At 33.2% G+C, this 16,729-nt stretch overlaps 1 protein-coding gene across 2 annotated transcripts in view; it reads left to right on the plus strand.

Annotated features, from left to right (window-relative positions):
* Positions 1 to 16,729, plus strand: part of LOC109546387 — a 111,852-nt gene that overhangs the window by 32,816 nt on the left and 62,307 nt on the right. Inside the window, exon 1 of one of the 2 annotated variants that reach the window (XM_048669206.1) lies at positions 604 to 814. The exons of the other annotated variant lie outside the window; for it this stretch is intronic. The gene's annotated coding sequence lies outside the window, so the exon portion shown is untranslated. Of the gene's footprint in view, positions 1 to 603; positions 815 to 16,729 lie in introns of those variants that run through there. 2 annotated transcript variants of the gene reach the window in all.

Raw genomic sequence — 16,729 nt, forward strand, 5'->3', positions numbered from 1 at the left:
AAAGTTTCTAAGAGAAAATTGACAGCACTTAGTAAAAAAAGGAAAAATAGCAGAAAGAGTCAACAATCAATTCCTGAGTATTATATGACCAATTGGCACGCGATCAAAAACATAATAGAAACATGACTGACCCTGAAATGCAAACTCAGATGCAGAGATCAAAACACGAAGGAATAACTCAACTAACATTGGCACTGGTGAGCAAAAGAATAGAATACAAATACAGAAACAAAATGTGTATGAAGAAATTCACAAAAAGCATGCTCGTTTAAAAAGGAAGTAAAGGAAAAATAGATGGACCAACGCTGTCAAAACCTTAAAGAACTAACACATGCACAAAGGAACAAAAATGCAACCGATATTGAGCTGAAAAGTCACCAATATTGTAATCTGCAAAACAAATAGTAAATTGAGAAAGGAAAAAAAACCGGGTTATAAAAGGACAAAAAATGCTGACGAAAGATCAATTTATTGCACAAAATTAATTTTGTGGAATTTGTATAGCTCACTTTCGTGTGTGTATTTAATTGGAAATGGTTATCGCGACCATTTCCCGACCGGTATTGCATTTTAAATACCTATTTAAACTATCGGGTCCGCATTGTCGTATAGGTTTGCCTGGCACCCGTTCGAATTTACAACGAGCTGAGTTAATTAAGCTGTCTCGAAGATTCACAGCTCGTTTTGCAACACTAGAATCAGATTAAATGAATGTTTATTTTGTCGTATTGGGTCCCTGCAGTAATTCGTTACGGCGCAAATAACCGTCGAATAAAAAAATCTCCATCACCTGCACATTTCCATGGGACAAAAGGTATGCTTAGAATAGTGTTGCTTAGGTTTACAAAAATGTATCATGTGTTTTTAATGCAATATGCTGTTTTTCGTGGTTAAACAAACATAAATTTAATACATACTCAAATACTTGCAATTAAAAACCCTGCTATAGTACCATTTTCCGACCGTTGGTATTTGCAATTTAAGAATGGTTTTGCATGAATACATTTCAGCTGGAATTATGTGATGCTCGACTGATTGCTTATTATTGTAGTTAGTTAACTAAAACATTTACATGAAGCGCGTAGATAAATATTATGATAATAGATAACTTGACCGGAATAAATTCATTCTAGCCTGCGTTAACAATAGTCTGCCCACTCTGTTGGGTAAGTTTTCGACTTGTTTCAAAGGGTTTTATACGATTGTCCTAATAACTAGCTAGGCAGTTAGCAGTTAATTACATAGTCACTGGGATTTACAGGTCGCACGTTAGTCCTTCAATCCTAACCAAATATACATTTGTTGTGAACTTCCCTGAAGCAAATCTCTAATTTATAACCGAGGCAAATCTCCCGGCTTTATGAAACATTTGAAATAGGATGAAATCAAATACCAGAACAACATTTTAAGTCCTGTGCTTCAATCATGTTTCTAACATTTACCTCGATTTCAAAACCATCTAATTAGAATTTTGCTATAAAACAACACCGTGCATAAAAAACGCTTGTTCAAACGCCCCATTTCAAACTAAAGAGCTTTTAGCCAATTGAGAAAAATATTTAATTAAGTCGTATAAGGAACGCAAACCGAAATATAATTTTATGAATTCTCAACTCTGCAGCGTAACTTCCTGTCCTTAGAATGAAAGGTTTAAAATTCTTTTCAGAATTTCTTTCTACCTCAAGTTTTCAGCGAATTACGGTTATATTTTATGGGTCGTCATTTGCATATTAAGGTTGTTTTTAAAATATGAACCGGAACTTGAAAGTTATTTATAAAATAATGGGCTACCTTGCATCAGCTATATTTTTCATAAATATTGATCCAGATTTTATCTGGAATTGATTGGATTTTGGTTTCGAACATAGCTGAGATTTGTTTAGTGCGGTTTTTTATTTGCCTCCTTTTTATATGGGTTTCTGGAAATAATTCAATTAAAACAATATTTTACCCTTACATTTGTTCATTCTGTATCTGGGTTGAAAATCTATTGATTTCATGTTTGATTTGATTCTAAAGTATGACGCAATAAACTGTTTCTCACAAACTTTTATTTCGGACAAGTATAGTCAGTTAAAATTTAATAAATGAGACTAATTGTTGGCCAATTATTTAGAGGCAATTAATTTGCTGTGGAATTTGTAAAATTCCCGTTAATTAAAACTAATTCAAACGCTATGCATCTCATCGGATTTCATTATAATGAAATAATTAATTATCTGTGCAATTCCAAACCGAGTTTAATAAATGTAAACGCAAACATTGCATGGAGTCTTGGAAATAAAGTATTTCAAACAGTTTTTTTCAAATCAATGACGAGAGCAATATTGTACATACAAAAATTTGCACCTGGATGCGAATCTATCGTACAAGAAATTTAAGAAACGTTCGGCTTATGCAGATCTTTTCTGGGCAAATAGACCAAAAATGTAAAGGGTCAAACTGATGCATATTTAATATTTATATAAGGAATTTTGAGGCTACATTTTAACTTAAGACCGTTAACCCCCTGATTTTAATATTACTAATTAATGGATTCGGTCGTGGTAATGAAACAGACTCGCTTTGCAGAAATGTCTAAATTCTGAAGATCTTTATTCTCTCCGCCATCTGATTTACATATTATTATAAAATCCCCATTTTATGCTGTCGTCTTTGTACGGCAACGGGAATTTATCTGGGTCTTAAAAGCTGTTAATAGGTATTATCTGGGGATCACTTTAGAATCGACGTTGCTCCATTGGCTCTAAGAGTTTGGAATTAGACAATATTTGTTTTAAATTAAGGATTTTCCAGGTTTAACGGGTATTGCACCATCGGCAGTGATTTTAGGCTTTTATATTGCAAGTAATACTTTTTTGGTGGCACCAAAATACACCGCTTAAGTTTTATGGAAATAATAACTTTTTATTTTCGTGGTGCTGATGGTGGTTAAATCGGCGGAAGGTAGTACGCTTTTACGTTTCAAGAAAACATTAATTTAATAGTTTTTCAATCTTTTAAATACCCTTATTCCAAATAAATCGGAATAAATACGGCAAGTAAATCATAGTAGAAAATCTGCAAGTAAATCACAACGCAAAGTCTTACGTGGAGATCACGCTTTTATAAACTTGCAGTTGATTTATGCGTTAAAAAGTAGAGCTATTTAGCACAACATGAGCATAATTTATCAATGTTCTTATCTGCGGTTTAAAGAAAGCGTCTTTTGTGAAAAGAGCACAAGTTCCCTCGGTGATCATAAAAGCAGTCCCGAACCATAACGCAATTACTTTAAAATGCCAGAAGAATCCGTTGTTTTTACTTATTTTGACCCGAATTAAACGGAAAAAGAATTAAAAAGGATTATCGCGTGGAATAATGCGGGGGCCATTCCACGATAAGAAGGTGATGAGGATTGTTGGAGCCATTACCCATATTCCTTTGTTTCCTTTTGCTTAATTTGCTTTTATTACTTGGCAGAGGGGGGACCAGGGTCCGGATTAATACGGGATTTGGTTAGGTGGTTTAGGGTAAGGAAATATTAGCTTCTTGAAGAAGACTTTTCATATCGATTACCTTGGATGCGCATTTTCACAATTTAATACTTCAGAGGAATATATCAAGTCGCAATTTTGAACTCGGGCTTGATGAGTTAATTTAACAAAACGATCAGTATTTAATAATAATTTATTATCCCTGGTAAACTTTGACTTTTCGTAAATTGATTCTAGTGTGAACAAGTCTGAAAAATTGAAATCGAAACTTTCCCGTCGATTTAAAGTACGTTTTGGTAGTATTTTTTTGCCATTTATACTCATAAATGAATACATTAATGTACAATAGTATCTTTTCAAGGTGTTGGCACTGGAAAGTTGTGAGGATTTGATGCGAATGATTATCTATTTATTGATCGTCAATATAATGAGCGTCAATTTTGAAGAAACATTTGGAATCTGGGCAATAATAGAAAAAATTGCAAATTGATACTTGAATTATATGGCCACTTACGCCGCCTAAACGATTAAAATAAGACGTAGTATCGTTTCTGCTATGATCAGCATGATTTAAGTATAAAAGTAGCCACCGCAGCAACGATAGTTCAGTCAGTTGAAAATATTCAACAATTGGTAGTAAATTGGCTCACATCTATTAACAAAGTAATAATTGTGAAATATACCCAGCAGATGTTTCTTTTGCACTTAATTTAAATTAACTGGGCTGGTAGATTTTAGATGCGGCACAAACGAAATATATTCTGACTGAATTATCTAAATTGTTGCGCCAGACGACTTTTATGAAAAGGTACAGTTAAATCGTTTTGATGTAATCGTTCCATGAAAACAGACAACGCTTAAATGCAACCGATTAAACCTTTATATCATTTGCTGATATTATAAAAATAATGCTACTGCTTGTCTCAACGGCTCAGAACTACTAAATGAAACTCCATCTTAATAATTTGATTAAATAACGTTCGATTTATGGAATGTTTTAAGAGATGAGGTTTTGTTTGCTTGTTGTTGTGTTGTCGTTCCACGTCTTACACATTATAATCAAGCGAATGTTATTTATTTTGTCTTCCATGGAAATAAGTTGATGGGCATTTATTTGTTTTATCTGATCTTTGATTAACAATGTTTCATTCAGCTTGTTCTACGCAAAAACTTGAAAATTTTAGCTGTGACGAAGAAAGCTCGACAATTCCATTTCCAATTTTTCACTTCTGAACACGATATAAAATTTTTGAACCGCAGATTTCTTCGATGGTTTCCTGATAAAGGTTCATGCCATGTTCTATTTTGTAATGTTTGCTTGATATTCCTCTTTAGGTTTGTCAAAATGTAAGGCTTATTATTCAAGCTATATCATCAGTAAATATAGTTTGGTATGAAGTATTTTCATTTCCACGTATTTGCTATTCAAGGTTCTCAATAGCAGTAATTGTATGCCTTTGTTATCATCAAATTTAATGCAAATACTTCCGCACTTACGTCGACAGTAGTGCGATTGTGCAAAGGAAAGGGGATGATTTCGAGCTTTGTGCTCACTATTTGGATACAACAGCTTCAGGAAACACTTCAACAATAAAGTGGTGAATCTTATACTTCTGTTGTTTTTATATGGAGTTCTTCTGTTTGTTGGAGAAATTCCAAGAGTTGACAAGTTTCCAATTAATTCAAATGCACATTTTTTCAAAGTTTTATGGGAAGTAAAATAAATAATTTGTTGGTTTCCTATTTGCTATTTGAGTCCGATTCGATGCCGAATCCGACAAAGTGAATTTGTTAACAAGTGAACATTAGTTACCGGTTAGTTAGCCTTGATTAATCGGAGATAAATGTAAGTTCCTGTTTCAATATTTATTCAACATTAGCCACTACAACTTACTGCATTTGCTGATAGAAATAGTGCCATTTCATTCGAGGTGTAATCTAAATTCCAAATCCCCTACTTTTATATCGGAATATTGAAACTCTAAAGTGAGATACTCGAAGTAAGTTTTGAATATTTATTCCTGGTTGAGTTTTTAAAGCGACATGAAACAACAAATTTAAGATCATGTAGATTGAAAGTATCTACCTCGCATATAAAATTTGCTTAAAAGCCGCTTTGCATAATAGTTTGCGGCGAGCCACGACTAGCTCTGAGTAAAGTTATAAATTAATTACAGCAGATATATGTGTGTTTGCTTTAATGAAGTTACTGTTATGAAACATGCCTTGCTAACACTGCAACTTATCAAATTGCGGTTGTGCTCCTATGGCCTGGGGGAGCTCATAATTGGATCGAGATTGAAATAAATATTTCAGTATTTAACTGAAATCTGCCTCGAATAAAAACATGGGAAACCGAAACTTCACTCAGTGTAAATTAGAGTCAGCTGAAAATAGACGGAATCTTGGCATAAGCTTAGGAATGCAGTAAACCGTGCAGTTCAGCTGTTGTCGCTCGAAGAAAATTCTGCTTTGAATGAATAGGCGATATACGGCAGCAAATTTGTTAAAACGTTCCTAAACATAAACCCCAGCAAAGGAGAACTTAATATTCTCAACAAGAGATTTATTTCGAAATTATACCGTGACTATAATTTATAAAACAGCTTGACAACAAAAACAGTCCGTAGTATCATACCAGTGTTTTTAAGTGACTCTCAGCACGACATCTTTTTCGTAAAATAAAACTGTATGATAATAAAGGAGTACTCCTTGTGGACGCATAATAATTTCCTTCGGTTAGGCAGCGTCTGGCTATATTTATTGCAGTTTGGAAATACTTTGCATCTGGGGATTGTTGTTTTGTTTGAAGTAATTTTCAAAATTTAAAAATGTAATAAAGATATGGTATATTTTTCAGACTATACTCTTTGATCGTTGAGATCCTTCTATCTTTTGTGGTGAAAAAAAGGATTGTTTAGTTTTACTTCCACAATGTTACTTGTTTAAAATAGCATTTGAATACAGATAAACAATTAATGATAAACTATTTGCCCATTAAAGGCTTTGCAAGTAGTCTCCATATAAAACGTAAAATATTTTATTTTAAGCATGGAAGTTCATCATGAGTACTTACGGAAATATTATTATAAAAAAGTACGGTGCGAACAAAGTATGAAATTCACGCTTTCTACTTGTGTTGCTTCTCGTCTTTCAGAACATTGCGCAAAACTGTACGCAAGTTATCCGTGGTGCATATAAAGCAACTGATCCAACCTGAGACGACAATACATTTTATTTACATTACGGCCATTTTCCTGCAAATAGTATCTCCTGTTGGCTATTTTTTTACTACTTTTATATACTTTACTAGTATAAATAACTAAATATTAAAGTTAACAGCGGATCGGACCGAAATCGGTTCTGGAGATGATGCTAAAAAATGTGCAGCGCTATAACCACTTTCATCAAAACGATCAGTGTTTGCAATAATCAAATTATTTTTAGAACTGAGAGTTTGCGAATATTTCGTCCTATGTAACTGTAACAATTTTATAAGCCTGTCGCACCTTGGGAAAAAACGCAAGCAATTTATGTCAATACTAAACAATTTTTTTCAAACGCAAAAAATATTCGAATCTAAAATGAGATCAGCTCAGTGGAAGTTTGCCGATATCAAGACGAGAAATTTTTCTAGATGAAATAATTCAATTTTCGTTTTTACTGGAGACTGAAGATTCAACTGATGAGAGGCAAGGAAAAAAGCGTCAGTGAACGGATTTTTTTCATCGAAACCGATATGCAAACGTGGCGATATTTCGAGATAAAACAATTCGATTTCTAAACGATCAAGAGAAATTAAATTATAGGAAGTCGGTAATTTGAAAATTTACTAATTGTACATAATATTTAGTTTTCAGAAATTATCCCGAAAGAATAGTCAGTATAAAACTTCTAAATCTTCCTCCTTAAAACGCGCGTTAGGTGAATAAATCGAGTGCCGACAAACTAGTAAAAATCGGTTGTGATTTGTCGGACGTTTCGAGCACAAACGCAAATTAAAAAAGCAAAACACAAAACAAACAATGCGAGCATTAAGTGATATGTGATGAAAGTCAAGACAGGTTTTATTTATTATTAGAAGGTGTCCACTAATAGGAGTCGAATCGTTATGCATAAAATAATTAGTATTTTCCATTTTGACTATCTCATATCATAATATAACTGATTCGTTAGCTCAATCCAAACAAGGTAAATTTCGGTCCCATATCAAATAAGATTAATGCGAAGGGTTACAGTAATTGCCATGTAAATTATGGATTAGTTTCGTTGAAAATGGTGTTTGTACATGGCGTCGTGTAAACAAGTTTTCCCAGCCAAAATTCCGGATAATTTTCAGGCAGGCAAAACTGATGTCGAATAAATATTTATGAAATTTTGCGAATTGCATGGCATTAAAAAAGTGTGAAATTACTGCTGTAAATAACGCGTACTAGATAATTAAAAGATGCAAATGTCGCGCTTAAAAACCAGCATTTTTCCAATTTCAGGTGGTGGTTGTTTACGAGAGTTTCAACAATATTTGCTTTTATTTTTGATTGGAAACAAATTGCATTTTTGAAAATTGTTTGTTAACTGATTACCCAGTTATAAATAATATTCTTTTAATTGATCTTATCTCTGGAATAAAATATAATGGCAATTATACTGCAGATCCTGGTAATGCGGCAAGGCACACCTAAGCTAATTACAATTCACACTCCAGATTTATTTGCCTTCTGCTAAGCCACTTAACTTGGTTTTCAAGAGAAGTCCACGTTTAATTTGCTTGTTTCACATTCACTTCTGCATAAGTTAAGTTAAGTTAAAAGATATTAATTGATAAATAAAATTCTTAATTAAGTCCAATCTAATTTCTTAGAGTAGGGACCTAGAGGAACAAGTAAAGAACATTATAAGAGATATTATTGTGTTTCTAAATTTGCACATGAGCGTATTAATTAAATTACCCAATATGCAACAGATGTGTATAATAGAAAGTTACATTTAAAGATCCAAATTGAATTATTCGAAGAAACAAATTTAATTTTCAATCAATGATTAGTAAAGCTTTTCAATCTATGTTTACCAAAATTATATAAAACATACCCTAAATAAATCGATGAAAAATTTGTTTTTTTTTAATAATAATACGGAATATGTACTTATAATGCCTGCACACAGTTGGAAAAGTGGGAAGGAACCACATTGCTTTGTATTTCAACTTTCTTGTTAAAAATTACGTATTTCGGATGCACATTTTACATATTGCCAGACACACTAATTTAAAAAAGAACTTTTTAAAATGCTAAAATATTGTTTAACTTTGTTTTTCTCATGTGTACCAGGATTTGCCAATGCAAATGCAAAATTTCACAGCTTTTGTTATAATATAAACCTTATTAGATTGACTTATTTCAGCTTCAAGCAATTGATTAATTCAAGCAATCAATCCAGTTGACGTAAACGGTTGTAATAATTTGTGACCATTTTCTAGTTAGTAAATTTTGCTTGCAAAACATTAATGTGCCATCGAATAAAACTTATGGTTAACGAAAATAGATATTTAAATTTCCCGCTTCTCAAAATCTCGGTATCCCAAATGGACGAAAATGCTTGATCAAATAGCTAAAAATGTATGCATATCGAACATTATTGAAAGGTAGCTCTGAGTTTTAGTTATAGAATAGCAACTAAAATAACTCTTAGATATAGATATTAATTTTATTATATCTAACTTTTTAACATTTTAATTTTTAATTGCTAAAACATTGAATTTTTACTGGGTATATAAATTTGGTGCAAAACAATAACATCCGGGGTTTTACATTATTTGCATTGTAAATTAGGCATTTAAAATCATGAGTAAAACTTATTCCAAAGCACTATGCTCTTTTGTATCTCATTAAATAAAATATACTCCTAAACAAAATTTTTAGGTAAAGTTTAGCCCAAAATCAATAGTTAGGCAATTTCCATCCGAACTTCTCACAATAAGCGTTATTTCCGCCTTTTGATGTTCCACAGCATATAAATAAATCACTGCGCTTTACATTGCTGACACCTAGGCAAATCCATTGTTCTTTTTTAATCGAAGCAATTTGTATTCTGATAGCTGTGCACAAACAATTCGAATTCGAAGTTATCTATAATTTACATAGCAATTAGTGTAACCCGGCACACAGACCTTACTTCGCATCCAACGGAATTTAATGTTGGTCGGGTTGAATTTTCAACTCGGCCGTTTAAATATATATCGTTAGCTGGGTAGATTGTCTGATGAGCTGAACGAGGGTAAGTGCATAACTTAATAACTTATGACACACCGCTCTGCAAATAAACACTTTTGAGTGACAATTGGAGATTTGGTTTGTCCCATTCAAATTTTTCCTAGAAACTTTACAACAATTTCGGCTAAAAATAGTCTTCAATTGGGTTCGTCACTTGATACCTATACATAACTGGTAGCTGGTTCCATTAAAACATGCATAACCTTGAGGAAAAATTCAGAATTAGTGTTTCGTACCACAAAACCACTACCTGCTTAAATGAGAAGCAATTGGACATTTCAAGTGTTTCGAGACATTTTTTATCCAATGGGAGCAATTAATGACGAACCGAAAAAAAAGTTTTGCGGGTCGGTTGCCCAGAAGAGTCCGCCACACAGTACATCAGGAATAAAAGAGCCCTTGTGGGAAAACGGGGAAGTTTTTGTCGCCGGAGGGTTTCAATAATAAATGTTGTCGGAAACAGTGTGGTTAGAAACGTGCCGTTCTTTGTGACATCATTCTTCCTTATTTCAAGATGTGGCATTTATTATAACAGATATTATCCTCAAGTATCATTCTAAATTATCATAATTTAAAGAAATTTCCCAAATATGTGGAACGATATATTTACATCAGAAAACCAACATAGGGTAGGAACTTAAAGACTTTAATCCTCCCACGGACCGACTGCTTTTGTGAAGCAATTATAATAGATGTTACGTGTAGCAGAATAGCACGATACTCATTTATTATGTTTCGTGTCCACATTTTTATGTGCATTTTAAACCCATCACTCGTCATAGGACATTATTATTCCGGCACTAACACTGCTTCTGTCTGAAATGTCTGTCGCTCAATTTGCATCATAATACCCTACCATGACCCCGGTTGATAAATCTTCTATTCTCGTGTATAAAACTCGTGCATATTTCTGTGTTCAGGACATTTTAGCAGCGATTCCTCGGCTTTCCATGCTTTGATTATAGTCTCATCCAAAACAAATATATACTGCTCTATGTTTTATATGATGTGTAAAATTGGGTATTTGCTTGGATTTAATTGAAGCTGGAGAATGTTGTAAGCCGGCATATTTACATATTATTATTTAAACAGAATTTCAAAAACCTGAATAATGTCTTGTTCCCCGTCTATATCTTTATTTTTGAATTGGACTTGCTAAATATGCCTTTGGGTGCTATTAACTTAAATTATTACACGGCTCTGAAGGACCCAGAAACTAATTGAATGAATCTAAACATTTTTGAACTGTACTTTACGCTTTCTTCACAATTTATGTACTTCAGAGTTTAATAAGTATGAAAGCTGATTGAGAATCAAGCATGAGACTTTTAGTAATGATCTGGCAAACCATCACAATTCACGTAGCAATGCACCAACAACCACATGCATTAAATAAAAGGTCATTCCTGCTTCAGGTGAATTGCAATCTTAGTTTCACAGAGCCAATTTATTGCTACTGGTAGTTTTTGCATTCCACTTCGTTTGAACCTATTCAGAGAAGTTTGGCTTATTCGTATGGTCTCGCTAAATTACCTCATTTTCCTATAGAAGAAAAGGGTGTTTTCGAGACTTAAATGGCAACTTGGAGAGTCCATAGTTCCAACCTTTACAATTTATACATACGATAATGTGTCTTTGCACGATATTTTCCTTGGCTCTATTTGCTGAAAAATTTCGTAAATTTTCTATAAATTCGTCAAACTTGATTTATGCTCATTTAATGGGTGTTTCAGGTGTTTGATTATCAGTTGTAGCTATATGTTTTCATTGGCGTTTTAATTACATTTTCTAAAATACAATAAAATGCGTCCTTTAATGAAGAAAACTGGAAAACTCTGCTATAAGCTGTAGTTAAATAATTTAGCTATCCGCTACACTCTGATATATTTTGAAATTGCTCTAACTGCCTTTTTGTACATTCAAAGAATTTTGCCATTTTCTACATGGTTGCCTTCGATTCTCACATTTTTATTATGAATAAAATTGTTCTTTCTTTTATAACAGTTTATTCAACAGTGCTCGTTTATACTCGCTCAGACGTTTTGCAACATTTGTCTTGTCCTACATCTGTAAATCTTCACCTTCGCTTTATTTTCTTCTCGGCTTTATTTGTTGTATTAATTGGGTATTTTCGCTAGATTGCTTGGCTGACACTGGCCTTCGACAGAACAGTCAATGGCCGCCTCATTCATCAATTGCATGTTGCCCTGGTCATTTACTTATATTTCAGCTGACTATTATTTTTCCCTGATTTTTTCGTTAATGTAATTTTATTTTTTCATTTCGTTGATTGATTATCTTTTCATCTACCTCACTATCATTCTTGTTCTTTCATTGGCAGCAGTCCTAAACAGTACTTTGATGATAGTTGAATAAAAGTATTTGTTTCCAAACGATTTTGTTTTCATTTCTAACAAATGGTGTTATTTCAATGTTAGCAAATGCGTCTCGGCCGTGCAACAAGCAAAATCAAATATCTAAGTTTTATTTCGAAAGAGGGTTTTTGTTTCTTGACTTTTCATCCGCGGAAAACCGAATAATCACTAACATACTGAGTTTTCATACATTTAAAAAACATATCATAAAATGTTGATGCAGAAATTATTTTTTATTTTCGTATGTTTTCCTTCTGGCCAATAGTTCTCAATCCATACGATTCGAGAGCTAATATACATCTCTCAGCGTTATTTTACATGACCAAACTATGCGTTATAGTTTAGATTATTTTTATGTCTATAAATATAGAGCTTGGCGCGCCCGGACCAACAGCAATTGTTCTTAAAGTTCCGATTTAAATAATTGCGAAAACCGTTTTTTTTCCTCAAAGGTATAATAGAATATTGCAACTAGCACCGTTTCAAATACCGTCCAAATGAAGTAAAGCTGAAAGAAAATACCGTCGTCCATTCAAATGCACTTTATAACTCACATTTGGCCCTTTGAAAATACTTCAATACGCTTGTCTATTCAAAGCCGACCAAACTAATACGGTCCCAAACAAAACAACGAGCAATTGCGGCACTAATTAGCCTGTGGACACGACAGTAACTCAAAAATAATTATATGCGGTACTTATCTAGAATTTGCATATAAATTAGTGAAATCCGATTCAACTACCAGTTTCACTAGTAACTAAATATGATGTTGTTTGGAAAGTGTTTTCTAATTAGTGTCATTTAATCTAGATTGTTAGTTGCGTTGTTTGCCTCCATGCTTAGCTATCGCCGGTCCCCTCGCTTTGCGGTAGGCGTTATCTGAACTAATATTGTTAAGTCAATGTTTATCCCATTCACAATTGCTTCACGCCATAGTTTTGTTACCTAAACCATCAACTACGGGTCAGATAGAATAGCAGACCAAAGTTTAACGGTTTAAACGTGCCACACTAGTTGCAAATATCATTAAAACTTACTATTGTAGGATTTAAAATGCGGTACATCAGGTTTTCTTTAAAAATGAAGCAAACTGGAAAATTATGACTTCACTAAATCCCATGCCGTAAAGCTCTGATTTTAACAAGAAATTTAAATATAGTAGTTTATTGTTCTTTATGGTTAAATCATCTAATTTGCATCAACACAGATTTCAAGCATACAGATCTCGCCGAAAGCGCTTAAGAACACAGATGCAGAATATGTCTCAATAGTGGAATGATCTCCACTCTAGTAAGCTTGGTATTAGGTATGTTTTACATTAGCTTGTCCGCTGAGGAAAAAAATTTGGGATAAACTGACACTCCTCTTAATAAATTGCCAAGAAACCCACTTAAACTGCGCACCAAAGTCACGTAGCCATATGAGGATTGAAAAAACTAAAGTAAAAAAATACGTGCTTCCACCTCGCCTCAAAATTGCTCACGTTTCAGTCCATTAATCAAAGGGGATTGCGGATCTAAAAATCTTTTAGGCCTACTCCCCGGTTGTTGAATTAAATTTGTTTTTAATTTTCTTTTGCGAAGAGGAGTCGTCATTTTATCCAAATGGGGCCTTTTGTTTTTCAACTTTCCGTGAATAATTATATGTTAGAGCGAAAAGAGGAAATGGAAATTTTTCATAATCTTTATAAGCAGAAGGACAGATGAACTGGGGAGGCAAATGAGAGTCTGCGCTTATTTATGTTCTGTTACAGGATTATCCGGGATCGACGCTGTTAACTTATTTGAAATATAATTACATATATTAAAATTTTCCGTAACTAGATTAAATCAGATAATGTTTACTGTTCTTGCCAATTAGGGAAGAGGACCCTACAGCCTCGTCTAAACGCAAGTAGAACAAGAAGTCATTAATTGTATTAAGTAAAGAACAAAAAGTTCTATTCTGTATTGTGGAATGGGAAAAATTTGCTTTTTTGTTCTCGTGCACGAAGCATATATTTAGGGCTGACGCAGTTGATAATAGTTTCAATAGTAATCAATAGTTTCGGCAGTTATTGTATTTTTTATGCGTGTCATACTGATACATACATAGTTAATGAAACAAAAATGTTCTTTCCGTTACTGAAAAAATGCACACAGAAATATATCTCAAATTAACATTATTAATGTAAATTAATTAGTTTCAAAACAAACAACATATTTTCATTCTTCACAAAAATGTTATTAGCTAGTGCGGTCTTTCCGCTACATCAGAGGTCACAATGATAAACTAGAAAAAAATTACAAGTTTAAACAATTCTCGTTTGTTAGGCTTAAAATACATCTAGAACATTATTCATTTTATAGGAAATGTAAGTATTATGGTGCCACTTTATTGGTATTATATTATCACATAAATGTTAGGATTAAACTTGAGGGGCTGCCCCAATGCTGAACGAATCAAAAACATACGTACGAGTCGTTTAACCAAGTACAAGATACGCATAAGCAAAAAATGAATCCATTAAACGCATGCAACAAAATTAACTACTTTATGGGCTTCAGAGTTAATTACCTCCCTTACAGGTATTATGTATTTAATACCGACCGTTAATTGCAATATTCTGATAGCTTGAATTTATTGTTCCGAAATCAAATTAAAATGAAAATCTGCATTCAGACAAACAATGTCAATAACACAACCATATACTAATTGAAATGCACTGACAATATTTAATTTATCTCCATATCGCAAATTCGATTTTATAAAAGTCACTTCCGAAAATGTTCCCATTAATATTTGATTTGTTTGATCTGTTTTAACGCTAATATTCAGATTTCTATTCAAATATTACGTTTCCGTTGCATGATATTCGTAAAAATCACGTTTTTATGTCGTATTGCTTTGCATAAATCTACATAAACCAATCTAAATTTTTCCCTGGTGAAGCATAAATTACCGCAAAAAACTTTTACGTTAAATGCAATTAGTTTTTTCAGAGGTCCGGCTAACCATACACATTAATGACATGTTTTATAGTGGCATTTGGCTAATCTTCAATTCATTCTATTAAAGCCCCATTCTCCCATTGCAGACGACGGAAAATTCATGGAAATATATTCAGTACTAAGAACAATTCAATCGATAGAATATGAATTAAGTTCCTGCCGAATGTATTTTCATAATGGAACTCAACTACTAATTCCTTAAAACGTTTTAGTGTGGCTGGATTGAGTCATTTTACTTGTGGCGTGTTTCATTCCTTCATTATGTATTTGTCATATTTGAAGACATGCAATCTTCGGTGAGTCACAATATTGTCTTTCGTGGGAGAATCACACATGACAACGAAAAACATGTTGGGTCTGAAAATGCTAAACAGTAGTACATCATTTTGAGTTTCGTATTTTTTCATTTAAAAATTAAGTTTGATATTATCAAGTTTGAATAAAACATGGGTAAAATGAAACTTTATCAAGGTAAACTGTCTGTCTCGTATCTTAAGACATTTTCCTGAATATCATGTAAAAAATAGGTTGCTCAAACAGGCAGACAGACCGACTACAAGGCTGACTTGTGTTTTAACTATATTACCGTCGCATTTACCTCAAGAATTTTGTAAATGCCTGTAATTTAAAGGGCAGTTCTGAGTAAAACTGAGTAAAAACATATTTGGGGTTGGCTAAAGTCTAGACATTTTCAGCGAAATACCACATAACTTTAACATCTAGCATTTTGGAGCATTTATCAGAAAGTTGGCTTTAACTGCTACTCGTAGACAATTATCTTAATGGGGGAAGTTTTGGTACGAACACCGTGTCCGCCTGAATTTCATATAAATAAACACGTCGCCTAATGGGATTAATAGAAAACAATACTTTTACGTTATTAGTCCATGATGTATTTGCGCTTAATTACATTCGACTACTTCAAAAATTTTATTAAAATGATTCCTAAACAGCTGGGTTGCACACAGTTCTAAGGTGGTAAATTAAATAGCTGGTGTTTCAACTAAGTTTTCGCTTCACTGCGAGTTTTTAAATTAAGTAGCAACTTAATGCGTAAAAAAGCAATTTCAGATATTCTCCAAAGGACCTATTAAACTGGCAGCCCATTACACGATCTTTATTCAAATCACCTGTTTTTCCGCCGGACAGGCTGATATATTTTAATACATATACTTCTTTAAAATCGTTCATACATATTGAATTAAAGAAAATAATTGACGCTTAATGAACGTTCATATCCCCTTAGCTAATTAGTATTTTTTCATCCACTGTTTTTTTATTTGAATCAACACTATTGAAAGTTGAGAATAAATGAAGCGACAAACAATAAAATTTACAGGGTGCATATTTTGTAATACGATTTTCAAATGAAGCTTCAGCAGTTGAAATTAGGCGTGCAACCACTTCTGCAGATGTAAGCAGATCGTGCTTGCGAAGCGTTGGGACGAAACGCTGTACTGCGACCAGATAAGAGCCTGAAATCTCACCAGTTCCAAGTTGTGAGCGCAAACGGCTCTAAAATGAACTTAATTCTTTAAGAGACTGTCAATTAGGTATTCGTGCTCAATTGTCCTAATAAATAACGTAAGAATATTTATAGCTTGAGAAATGAATTCTTT

This window comes from Dendroctonus ponderosae, unplaced genomic scaffold (genome assembly GCF_020466585.1).
Source record: "Dendroctonus ponderosae isolate FM_Combo_2020 unplaced genomic scaffold, Dpon_F_20191213v2 Dpon_F_20191213_8, whole genome shotgun sequence".
Lineage (NCBI taxonomy): Eukaryota > Metazoa > Arthropoda > Insecta > Coleoptera > Curculionidae > Dendroctonus > Dendroctonus ponderosae.